The sequence below is a fragment of the Tupaia chinensis genome, unplaced genomic scaffold (assembly GCF_000334495.1).
Source record: "Tupaia chinensis unplaced genomic scaffold, TupChi_1.0 Scaffold145057_1, whole genome shotgun sequence".
Lineage (NCBI taxonomy): Eukaryota > Metazoa > Chordata > Mammalia > Scandentia > Tupaiidae > Tupaia > Tupaia belangeri.
This window is the reverse complement of record NW_006204918.1, coordinates 2907016-2920434: the sequence shown is the minus strand read 5'-3', so window position 1 is coordinate 2920434 and position 13419 is coordinate 2907016.

Below are 13419 nucleotides of genomic sequence, written 5' to 3'. Positions count from 1 at the left end.
AGCAGGAAAGCGTGCCAGGATCAATTATTGATGTCTGCCATGGGCATACAGGAGAGTGGAGTGACAATACATAAGCCATGAGAGTTCTTATCTGCAACTAGAGCTTAAAAGAATGTGGTTGTTTTAATTATTAAGAGATAGGCATATCCTTGCCAGTTGAACATCAGGTCAGGTACAATGAACTTTGGAATGTACGCTGCTCTTAGAAGCCTGGTTCGTTACATGTTGTAATGAAGTGATACTAGACCTCAGAAAGAACAATGGCTCCTCCAGGCTATTACTATCAGATTCATAGAATGTCACAGTTCAAAGTACTGTGTCTGGCATCAAACAATTCCAAGGGTAGGCTGTAATACCTGTCTTTTAAAAAGTAGCAAAAATATCTCTAAGATAGAAGTATTTGTTACTTCTGCTTACTTGTGTTTCGATGTAACTCTTGATGTCCAAAAGGAAGTCTGCATGTTATAAAGGAAAAACTGGGGTCATAACCATTGCGTGGCCCCCGAGTTCTTCTGCCACAGTTTTTGGGAGCAGGCACATCTGCATTTGATCTCTAAATAGACGACTCAGGAGCTGTGACTTTAGGGTCAAGTTAACTAATCATAAATGTCAAAGTGCTTTCCTTGCCCCATAGAATATTAATTGCATGTCTCTGATCATTCGCTGTCTGCTTTTATCTTCAGTCTTGATTACTGGCATTGAACTTAATCTCACTCATCTGAGTCCAATTTCTGTTCTTAATGTTGCTAGAGGCCTTGTTTTTAGTCTTTTGATTTTGGACTCTCCTATGGCAGCAATTAATTTGTAAAAAAGATGAAGCAGACGAATATTTAGTCACTTGCTCTAAAAAATTGTTCATTGAAATGTAAAATCCAAAAGGAACAAGCAAATGTATCTGTAAATTCTAAAATTTGATCCACCATGTTTGGAATCAAACTAACTTGACTTATTTTTTTATTTGCACATGTAATTGATGTTTCCTTAGGAATTAGGTAGTGTGATCATTTTGAGAGGTAGGAGTCACAACTGCACATTTAAATTAGAAAACACATTGAAACTTTGTGTAGAAAACATTTTAAAGGGGACCAGTGGGTGGCATAGTGGTTAGGGCACTGGACACTCCCACATGGTCGACCACGGTTCAAGTCCCAGACCTGGTGGCTTGCTTTCTCACTTTCCCAGTCTCTCTCTCTCTCTGTCTCTCTGTTCAAAATGAAATAAATAAATGAATAAATGAAATTAAGTAATTCTTAAAAAAAAAGTTTCTTTAAAAACAAGAAAACATTTTTAAAAATGAACAAGTAGGTGAACATCTCAGATAAAACTTTGAGCTAAAATAGAAGTAAATGTTATTTTACTCAATTTATATAGTTAAGTAGGCAGTCAAGGTTTCTACCAACACTGTTATCATATACAGGAAACTGAAACTCAGTCTATTCCTTCTTCTATATTAGCCCCAGCTGTCATTGGTCAATGTCTTCCAAGTGCACCTTTGCAATACACGACTACTGCATTCGTTTTTGCCCCCTCTTCTATGACCACTTGGTGCAAAATGGACCCATGTCTTTAACTCTGCTGACATTGCTTCGTTAGTCATCCCACTGCCCCATCACCATCGACCCATTTCTCAATCTAAGAACCAGATTCGCTGTTTGTATTTGTCTAATCATGCCACTTTCTTGCTGTATACTTTCTAATGTCTTTCTATTGCACTCTATGAGATTTGCATGTCTCAACTCAACACTGTCTTCTGCCTCTCTGAGTTCTAGCCACAGTGGCCTCTGTGAGACATGGAGCTTTATCTCCTCAAGGACGTAGCCCACACTGTCTCACAGCCTGCTAAGTCCGTGCTCTGATTCCTGCACACTGGCTCCTTCTCATCCTCCTGCATTTTCAGAGGTCGGTCAATGCCCACAGACATGGTCACATCAATTGTATCAGACCCTCGCCTCTTGCTCTCTTTCACTACAGTCTGTGTTGTCTGTTCTTTCAGAAGTTAAGAATAAAATGTGTTTCCTCTGCTAGACTCCAGTGGGGGAAATAACAAATCAACACATTTTAATTAGAGTAGAATTTTAGTCTAGTGAGGGCAAGGTTTGCAGGTATTTTATTCACCACAAATATATGTAGCATGTAGCAAAATGTCTCATATATGGGAAGTGCTGATCATATAGGAGGGACTTCAAAAAATGAGTGGGGAACCAGCATTTAGCGTAATGGCTATGTCGCTGGACTCCCACGTAGTCAACCGCGGTTCGTGTCCCGGACCCGGTGGCTTAAAACTCACGCCGGGCGTGTGTGCATGCGTGCCCAAGATCCCGAGAGGAGAATGGAGAAGGGATTGCGGCGTGACCACCCCCCCTGGGGGGTGATTTCTCGCTTTCTGTCTCTCTGTCTCTCTCTGTCTGTCTGGCGAGCGCACGCGCCCTACAGTGAAAATCTCTCAAAAAAAAAATGTGTGGAAAATGGAAACAAAGTATGAGTTTACTTTGGTGGGAAAAAATAGAATCCACGTATAGGTTTTATTCTGTAATATGCATTTTTTCATGAATTTTTTCTTTTTAGAGGTTTTTGCTATAGGGCGTGTGTGCTCGCCAGAAAGACAGAGAGACAGAGAGATAGAAAGTGAGAAATCACCCCCGGGGGGATGGTCACACTGCAATCCCTTCTCCTCCACTCTCCTCTCGGGATCTTGGGCACACACGCACACACGCCCAGAGTGAGTTTAAGCCACCAGGTCCAGGACACGAACCACAGTCGACTACATGGGAGTCCAGCAACATAGCCATTACGCCAACTGCTGGTCCCAATTTTTCATGAACTTTTTAAAGACCCCTCTCATTTGTGGTGGAATACATGAGAAGGAACCTTATTAAGTGACTCATTTGTTATCATTGCTCTTACTGTAATCATTAGTGATGGTGATAGGGTTTTGTTTGTGATAAGTTTTTATTGTTAAGGCTATTAAAAATTGCAGATACTAGGCAACCTGCCCAGTAAGTGCACATGCCAAGATGTAATATGCTGTTTGATGGCAATATTACCACTTTTAGGAGCACATGATATTATTTACACTTCATCACGTAATCGGGAAGCATACTGGAATTGGAGAACTCTTGATCTGTAGCTCAACAGCTTGGATGGAAGCATCAGCTCCTTTAATCATTGCCTGGCCCTCAGTTTTTGCATCTGTTAAACAGGAATTATTACATACACCTCGGGCCTGCAGAAGGCTTGGGGGTTGAGGCACTGGACTCCCACATGGCCGACCGTGGTTTGAGTCCTGATCCTGGTGGTTTGAAAATCATCTCACGCATATGTGTGTGCATGCCCAAAATCCCGATGGAGGATGGAGGAGAAGGGATTGTGCCATTACCATCCCCCAACCAGGGGGTGGTTTCTCACTTGCTCTCTCAGTTTCTCTCTGGGAAGCACCAGAGGCAAATGTGTGTGTGTTGTGTGTGTGTGTGTGTATATATATATATATATATACACACACACACATACGTAAAAGCAACAGACTAAACAAAATGAATTTAGATTTTGTCTAGCATCTTTCCCAGTGATCATCAACATACATTTGGTCTCCTTTGTTGGCCAAATTGTTCATTGTCCTTCAGGCTGCAAATTCTCTGCCTTCATATTCTTACCTTCGTACCTTGGTCATCATTGCTTAAATTCAACTTTTATCAAATCTTTTTAAGGTCCACAATGCCCTTCATCTATGCCATTAATTCAATTAATTCACCTGTACTATAAATAAATACATGTAATTCAGTCATAGTTTATGTCCTGATTTAAAATAATCTTTTCTTAGAGCGTCATCATTTCCCTCCAGTATGGTCCATTGATTCTTCATAACATTCACACAGGAAGACTTGGCAGCAGCCATAAACCACAGGCACTCTTGAATACTGCCCGAATTGACAGTGATTTCGATTAACTATCCAAACCGTGAGTGCCAGCAGAATGCACAGTGTAGAGAAACTAAAGGACAGTTCCGAAATAGCTAGAAAGTATTATTGATCTCAACTTGTGGGGTCTACAGGATGAAAAAAAAGATGGCGGAAAAACGAAATGTCCAAAGGAGCGAGTTTTTCAGGCTCATTCAGATGATGACCTTGCGCTGCCAGATGGAAAGATGCACCCAGGTTAGACCCAGGTGCTTGGGTACCCTCAGGAGCGGTATTCACAATGTTAGCAGAGAGATTTCCGAGTGTTACTGTCACATCGTCTTCACTACAATTAAAAATATGACCAGGTAGCTTGTAAAAGAGTAATTATTTCTGTTAGGAGAGACAAAACTAGCTTTCTAAAAGTTCTAATTAATAAGAGAAGAGTTAAAGGACCCCCAGGCTAAGAACTACGATTAGAGAGTCAGTGTTCATTGTCCGCAGGAAAAGCACAATGCAGCCTTATTCCTTTGTCATGTGATTATTTTAGCACAACAGAAAGACAATTACAATTAACCCAAGAGGAAGTTTTCTTAATAATGAACTACCAAAATAAGATGAAGTAAAATTAACTTATGAATATGGATTTCTAAAAATTTAGTTCGATTTACAGTACTTTATTTGAGGTTTCTTTCTTTCTCTCTCTCTGTCTTTTTTTTTTTTTTTTTTAAGAGAGGTTTTCAGGATAGGGCATGTGCACTCTCTGGAAAGACAGAGAGACAGAAAGCGAGAAATCACTGCCCAGGGGTGATGACAATGCCACAATCCCTCCTCCTCTATCCTCCTCTCAGAATCTTGGGCACGCACACACATGCACCCGGCATGAGTTTAAGCCACCAGGTCTGGGACTCGAACCGCGGTCAACCATGTGGGAGTTCATTACACCATCTGCTCATCCTATTTGAAGTTTCTTTTTAAAATTGTGGTAAATATGAGGATAACATACTAAAGTTTTGGCTTGGAAATATGACCAAAACAATGTTAACTTAGAAGGCAAATAACACAAGATAACGATGAATGTTGGAGATGATGGGGTATGTGCGTAGCCCGGTTCTGGATTTGATTAGTGTGTATGTTTTGAGAAACTGCACTGTGCCCTACCAATATGTACAACTATTTTATTATGAATTAGAGACTCAATTGTGAAATTTACAAGAAAAAAGTCTTAATTAGGGCTTCCGGCAAGGTGAGAAGTACTACATGAAAAAATAAAATTTAATCGAACATATTAAAGTAAATTCTAGTCATTTATTAAGACTGAGGTTCAGAGATACAGTAAGAATAGTGCCAAGATGTTCAGCACTTTACAGTGCAACATTTATGGTATATTCTAAAACCTAGTACCTAGAACTGAAGCCAGAGCTCAGGGTCTGCAGGTGGCATGGTGGTTGTGGATGCTGGATTTCCGCATAGCTGACTGTGGTTCAAGTCCTGGACCTGGCAAATTGCTTTCTCACTTCTGCTCTCTCTCTGACTCTGTCCTTCTCCAGTCAAACTTCAATATAAATAAAGTTAAACAAAAATCATTCTTTAAAAGAAAAGGAAAAACAACAACAACAACAGAAGAACTGAAGCCAGAACTAAACTTAATTTTTTCCTAAGAGGTCATGAAAGAGTTTTCTCAAAGAGCACGGTTCATCCACCTCTTTCTGTTTCTTTTACATAGTAAGATGGAGGAGTATTCGGAAGACGGACATAACACAGAAAAAAAGTGAAGATTTATCAGTTACCTTCCTGTCACTTCCTATATAAGGGTGCCTCAGAAAGTTCGTGGAAAATGGAATTCAAGGACTAGTTGATTTTGGTTCAAAGACTTTTGCAACTGATGCATCGTTTCTTCATGAAATGCATTTTCCATGAGCTTTATGTGGGCCACTTATGTAATGAGTATGAGAGGTTTGAGTAAACTGATTTGTTTAGTGAGTTCAATGAATAAACTCAAATTGAACACCACAAAAATAGCAGTGGCAGCTTATTGGTGTGTAAGTTAGAGTTCTGCCTACAGTGGGAATTTTAACTATTACAGTTTTACTTCAATTGCTGTTCAGGGAGAGTCTAGCAGGTGTCTGCTGACTGAAGACCTCCTGGAAATCCACCTTGAGTAAGACGCGTTTCTGGCTGCAAATCAGGCCAGTGTCGTACACGGGGATTAAGGTTTGACGAGCGATGGGATACACATCTCCAAAACATGTCATTTTGCCATAGGGATTACTTTTAGCTAAAGATGCTTGAAAATCAGCGGGAAAAGGGCAACTCTAATCATCTCTTTTCTTCCTGAAAGTGGGAGATAAAAATTCTCATGTGAATGATGCCCTTCCATCCGAACAGAAAGGAAATATTCTTCTCTGGGGAGTCGCACTGAGATAATTCGGCACAAACAAAGCTTCTGTTAATAGAATAATTCTTACCTACTCGGAGACCCACGTTAATTTAGTTACTTCTCCACAACTGCCTCTTTTGTCCAGCCTAATATAGAAACCATCAATGGTTTTGCTATTTCTTGGGGTCTTCATTGCTTTCTTTTGAGGGCTTTCATGTCACTTTTAACTTAAGTTAAAGGTGTTTGATTTTCTCCTGTTAATTTATCTGATGTCAATTTTATTCTCAGGCCCAGCTGGGACTCGAACGGGTAGAGGTAGAGTTTTGCTTACCCTGCAGGATAACATAGAAATGGCAGCGATACAGAGCAGAAAGCGCTTTTCAGAAAGGAAAAACAAAACAAAACAAAACAAAAGAAAAAAACAGCGAGATACGTCTAAGATTTCATAATACAGAGGTTGCCTCAAAGAGAAGGCAGACTCAAAAAAGAATTAACTGGGCAGTTGAGAACTAGTGCTTTTAAATTTACTGATTTGTTTCATTCTTTCAGCCACATAAAATCCAAATAAGTTTTATAGTAATTTTAAAGTAAGCACAACTAGGGGGAGGGAACTTTTATTTTTTCATTTATTTTATTTTATTTTTTAGAGAGAGATTTTTTGCTATTAAGTTGTGTGTGCTGACTGAAGAGCCAGAGAGGCAGAGGAGAAATCACCCTCCGGGGGTGGCCATGCTGCATTCTCTTCTCCATCTTCTTCTGGGGATCTTGGACACGCACGCACACACACTGGCACACGGTTTAAGCTACCGCGTCCAGGACTCGAACCACAGTCAATTATACGGGAGTCCAGAAATGTAAGCATTACACCAGGAATCTCTTATTGAAAAAGAGTAAAATAATTACCATCAGCTGGAGAAATATACAAGTAATAGGATTAAAGTTATTTTCCTGACTCCATTTTACCGATACAATTCTCATGGAAAATATGTTATGCAAAGTGATCTGTGTATTCTACGTCAATACTAAATCTTCCCCCATTCTTTCCAGACATGTTTGTATTTGAGTTATTAACAAGTCTGACATTTTTCTTCAGGAAATAATCTTTGCCATCTCAGATGGAGAGGCTCTGGGAACAGGGAATCAGCGTGTTAGAGATAGACTGGGAAATTCTTTCCAGAAAATGGCACTTACAGAGATGGCTTTTTAAAAGATTGTTTCTGGGAGTAGGGGTATTTCAGGGTCTTTAAATCCCATTTTATAGTCTCTATGCTAAAAGTCAAAAAATTAATAACTACTCATAGATTAACGAAATTAACATGAAGTAATGAAGAGTCTTACTTTAATTTGTGGTGATGTATTTTGTCCTTTGCTCAAAAATAGTTTCAGTTTAAAACTCCTTCAAATGCTAATGGAAAAGTTTTTTTCATGGTAAAACCTCTAATCCTTCAATACAGAAAAAAAAAGTGAATGACATACATTTGTGAAACATTGTTCCAAAGAAATATTTCTTTTCTTTCTTTTTTTTTTTTCTTTTTTGAGAGGTTTTGCTATAGGGCACGTGTGCTTGCCAGAAAGACAGAGAGACATAGAAACAGAAAGCAAGAGATCACCCCCCAGGGGGGATGGCCACACTGCAATCCCTTCTCCTCCATTCTCCTCTCAGGATCTTGGACACACATGCACACGCACCTGGGGTCAATTTAAGCCACCGGGCCTAGGACTCAAACCACGGTCAATTACATTGGAGTCCAGTGACATAGCCATTATGCTAACTGCTGGTCCTCCAAAGAAATATGTCTATCCATAGCTAAAGTTCTAATTTTACCAAGGCTACCCAAACATTGGAAACAACCCAAGTGTATGTCAGAAGATATGTTTCTTTAATAAAGTATGGTATATCAATGCAGTAGGTTACTATACAGCCATAAAACAGGCAGAAAAGAATCATTTTGATGCAAAAGTATGTCACTGAGGAGCCAACACAGTCAATACAGGTATTCCATGTGCTATGCAGAATACACGTAAGCATGGCATTAAATATGGATGTCACATGCAGGTAACCTGCTACATGAAGTGGTGCCCTGGACAGACCAGAGGGACATTGATAGGGAGCGTGCACTCGCCAGACAGACAGAGAGACAGAAAGCAAGAAATCACCCCCCAGGGGGGGATGGTCATGCCACAATACCTTCTCCTCCATTCTCCTCTCGGGATCTTGGGCACGCACGCACATGCGACTGGCGTGAGTTTAATCCTACGGGCCCAGGATGCGAACCGCGACTACATGGGAGTCCAGTGACAAAACCATTATGCTAACTGCTGGTCCCCAGACCAGAGGGACTTCTGAAAGGTTATGGTGCAGTCTACAATGTGTTGGCAAGAATCTATATTTTGGATTCAGTGTATATGGCAATTCAAGTCTGCAGATTTCTTTAATAACAACATTTCATCTGTTATTTCTATGTTCTCTAACTGAATGAAACTAGTAAGTTTACGAATATAGAACTGGAGCCATTCTTAAGTTGCTCATTAGCAGAAGAAATGCTGAAATACCATGGAATAATATTGTCTCTGGGCATAAAGTTTATGAACCATACTCCTTTGGGACCATGAAATTCAGGTAGTTTGAACTGAAACGTATTGAATAGTAATCATCTGATGATATATTCTTGCAAATAGTGTTTTATGTGTCACTTGTACAGGAGGCTCTGATAACTTTTTGTCATTCCTCCCGATTATTAGAGACAAATCCACCACAATTGCAGTGTATTGCCAAACTCCTACTGCGTTCTCCATTAGTTCTCATAAGCGATATGCGAATCATACTTCAAATCATTTCATTCCAAGACCAAGATAATGTTTAAATGTGTGAAAATAATTAGCAAGGAAGAATTTTAAAGCTTTAATGAAGTTTTAAAATACCCATATAAAACCTAATTTTAATTTTAAAGCTAGGTCTAGGGAAAAAAACAAAAGTAGCCATTACTAGCATAAAAGAATAAAACTAGTCACTGAAGAGAAAAAGTCAGGTTTTTTAGAGCTTTTTCCTTAAGACATGTACACTCGCCAGGGAGAGAGATAGAGAGAGACAGAGATAGTGAAAGGGAAAGTCAGAAATCTTCCCCCAGAGGGGATGACCAGGCCTCAATCCCTTCTCCTCCATTCTCCTCCCAGGTTCTTGGGCATGCATGCACACATGCCCAGAGTGAGGCATTATATGCATCCAGAAATTTGTCCATCTCCTCCATGTTCTCTACTTTGTAGATATATAGTTTCAAACCACTGGGTCCAGGACTCGAACAACGGTCAGCCATGTGGGAAACCAGCTATGTAACCACTATGCCACCTAGTGGCCCCAGTCAGTATTCTTTTAAAAAGCCAAGCATAGAGAGAGTTTAGAGAAATAAAAGTGAAGTCTTTCCATATGCACTTGGTTGTGGGAGAGAGGTTATCCAATACCGTTACTCAGTATGACCAAAAGTTACAGCTGAATCGTTTTGCAAGTTCCAGAGATTTAGAGGCCTAACCTATGAAAAAGGTTATGGGTAAGAGGTGACCGTTGAACATACATCTAAAGGAGTTGATCGTTCTTTTGTATGAATCTTAGCCCGGTTGCCACAGCATAGGCAATAGGGTGTTGGTGCGTGGTATAGCGACAAATGGGTGTGGTTCCTGCCTTGGCTAGAATGTGCCAGGTGAAGGCACACATCTGCTATCCTGGCTGTCTGGGAGGTAAGTGGGATGACTGGTGTGGGCACCCTGTCAAGGGCCTTTTCTCTCACCCATCCTGTCCTTACTTCTCTGCCCTGATCATAAAATAAATAAAACAAACAAAAAAATAGACTGAAATTCTCCAATTAAGAGACACCGTCTGGACAAATGGATTATAAATAAATAAATAAATAAATAAATAAACCAGAAACCCTCTATTTCTTGCCTACAAGAAATGGACCATGGGACCAGCAGTTGGTGTAATGACTATGTCGCTGGACTCCCATGTAGTCGACTGCAGTTCAAATCCCAGACTCTGTGGCTTAAACTCATGCTGGGTGCATGTGCATGTGTGCCCAAGATCCCAAGAGGACAATGGAGGAGAAGGGATGGCGTCATGGCCATCCACCCGAGGAATGATTTCTCATTTTCTCTCTCTCTGTCTCTCTCTCTGTCTTTCTGGTGAGTGCTCACGCCCTATAGCAAAAAACTCTCAAAAAAAAGAAAAAAGAAAAAAAAGAAATTCACTTTACGGATAAAGACATACATAGACTAAAAGTGAATGGTTGGAAAAATACATTCCATGCAAATGGAAATCAAAAAAGGGCTGGAGTAGCAATATTGATTTCAGACAAAATAGTCTTCAAGACTAAGACTGTAAGAAGAGACAAAGAAGGGCATTATATAATAGTAAATGGGGTAATTCAGCAAGAAGACATAACATTTATTAATATCTATACACCCAAGTCAGGAGCACCTAAATATGTGGAGGAAAGACTGCTGGAGCTAAAAGGGGAGATAGGGAGCAACACTATAATTGTTGGGGATCTCAACACCTCATTATCTCCTATAGACAGATCTTCCAGACAAAAAATAAACAGAGAGATACAGGACTTAAATGATAGTATAAATCGAATGGTCATGATAGATATCTATAGAACTTTCTACCCTAAGATGACAAAACATACATTTTTCTCACCCTGCATGGAACTTTTTAAAAGATTGAACATATGAGGGAACCAGCAGTTAGCGTAATGGCTATGTTGCTGGACTCCCACGTAGTCAACCGTGGTTCATGTCCCAGACCCGGTGGCTTAAAACTCATGCCGGGCGCGTGTACGTGCGTGCCCAAGATCCTGAGAGGAGAATGGAGGAGAAGGGATTGCGGTGTGGCCATCCCCCCTGGGGGGTGATTTCTGGCTTTCTGTCTCTCTGTCTCTCTCTCTCTCTGTCTGGCGAGTGCATGTGCCCTATAGCAAAAACCTCTCCAAAAAAAAAAAAGAAAGAAAAGAAAAAAGAAGATTGAACATATGATATGACACAAATTAAGCCTTTACAGATTCAAAGAATAGAAACTATATCCAGCATCTTCTCTGACCATGATGGAATTAAACTCGATATTAATTTCAAGAAACACCCTCAATACTGCACAGACACATGGAAACTGAACAACCTACTTCTGAATGACTTCTTAACTACTGAATAAATTAAGTCTGAAATCAAAATTGTATGGGAACAAATGATAATGAGTACATGATCTTCCATAATCTATGGGACATGGCAAAAGCAGTCTTAAAGGAAAATTTATAGCAATTAGTGGACATGAGAAAAAGATGAAAAGTTTGCAAATAACTTAACATCATGGCTCAGGGAACTGGAAAAACAGCAACAACAACAAATGCCAGGTGAAAAGAAATAATAAAAGCTCAATTAGAAATAAATGAAATAGAAAACAAAGGAACCATACAGAAAATAAACTAAAGCAAAAGCTGGTTCTTTGAAAAGATTAACAAGATCAACAAACCATTAGCTAGACTGATAAAGAAGAAGAAAGAAACTAGATAAATCAAACACATAACGAAACAGGCAACATTACAACAGACACAATAGAAATACAAAATATCTTTAGAGGATACTATGAGCAACTACATGCCTACAAAATAGAGAACACGGAGGAGATGGACAAAGTCCTGAATGCATATAATCTACCAAGATTGAATCAGGAGGACATAGAGAACCTGAATAGACCCATAACAAGCCAGGAGATTGAATCAGTAATAAATAACCTCTAGACAAGGAAAAGCCCAGGTCCAGAAGGCTTCATTTCTGAATTCCACAAAACTTTCAAGGAAGAGTTAACCCCTATCTTACTCAAATTATTTCTAAAGTTTCTAAGGAAGGAAACCTTCCAAATTACATGAAGCCTCCTTCATCCTCATCTCCAAAACAGATATGACAAAAAAATGGAACTATAGACCAATATCGCTGATGAATATAACTGTAAAAATTCTCAAAAAGATATTCATAAGTCATATCCAACAACATGTAACAAAGATTATTCATCACGATCAGGCAGCCTTTATTCCAAGAATGCAGGAGTGGTTCAGCATACACAAGACCATAAATATAATACACCATATTAACAGAAAGAAAGATAAAATCCATAAGATCATTTCAATTGAGGCAGAGAAAGCATTTGATAAAATACAACATCCTTTCATGATTAAGCTTCTCAGTAAGACTGATATAGAAGGCTCATTTCCCAATAAAAGCCATCTATGAAAAACCTGTAACATTATACTGAATGGGGAAAAGCTAAAAGCTTTTCCACTAAAAGCTGGTACTAGACAAGGCTGTCCCCATTCTCCACTGCTTTTTAATATAGTGCTGGAAGTCTTAGTTATTGCAATCAGAGAAGAGAACAATATAAAATACATTCAAACAGACAAAGAAGAGTTGAAAATATCTTTATTCGCAGATGACATGATGGTATACTTAGAAGACCCAAAGGTTTCCATGAAAAAACTTCACAAAGTAATAAATGAATATAGTAAAGTGGCAGGATACAAACTCAACATCCCAACATCTATAACATTTCTATATTTGAACAACAAGTTGAACAAGGTAGAACTGAAGATAGGAATCCCTTTTACCATAGCCACAAAATGTATAAGATACCTAGGGATAAACCTAACTAAGGAAGTCAAAGACCTTTACAAAGGAAACTATTAAAATCTGCAAAAAGATACTGTAAGAGACCTAAAAAAGTGGAAGGACATCCCATATTTCTGGATTAGAAAACTTAATGTAATCAAAATGGCAATTCTACCCAAATTACTCTACATATTTAACTCAATTCCAATCAAATTACAAGAGATAGTCTCACATATCTAGAAAAGACAATCATAGAATTTGTCGGGAATCATAAAAGACCTCGTACTGCCAAAGCAATCCTGTATAAAAAAGAGTGGAGTGGACTACCACTCCCTGACCTCAAGATATACTATAAACCTATGATAATCAAAACAGCATGGTGTTGGCATAAAAACAGACAGGTAGACCAATGGAATAGAATAGCGATCCCAGAAATAAACCCCAAATCTTAGAGCCAACTGATTTTTGACAAAGGATACCAGTCAATCCGTTGGGAAAAAG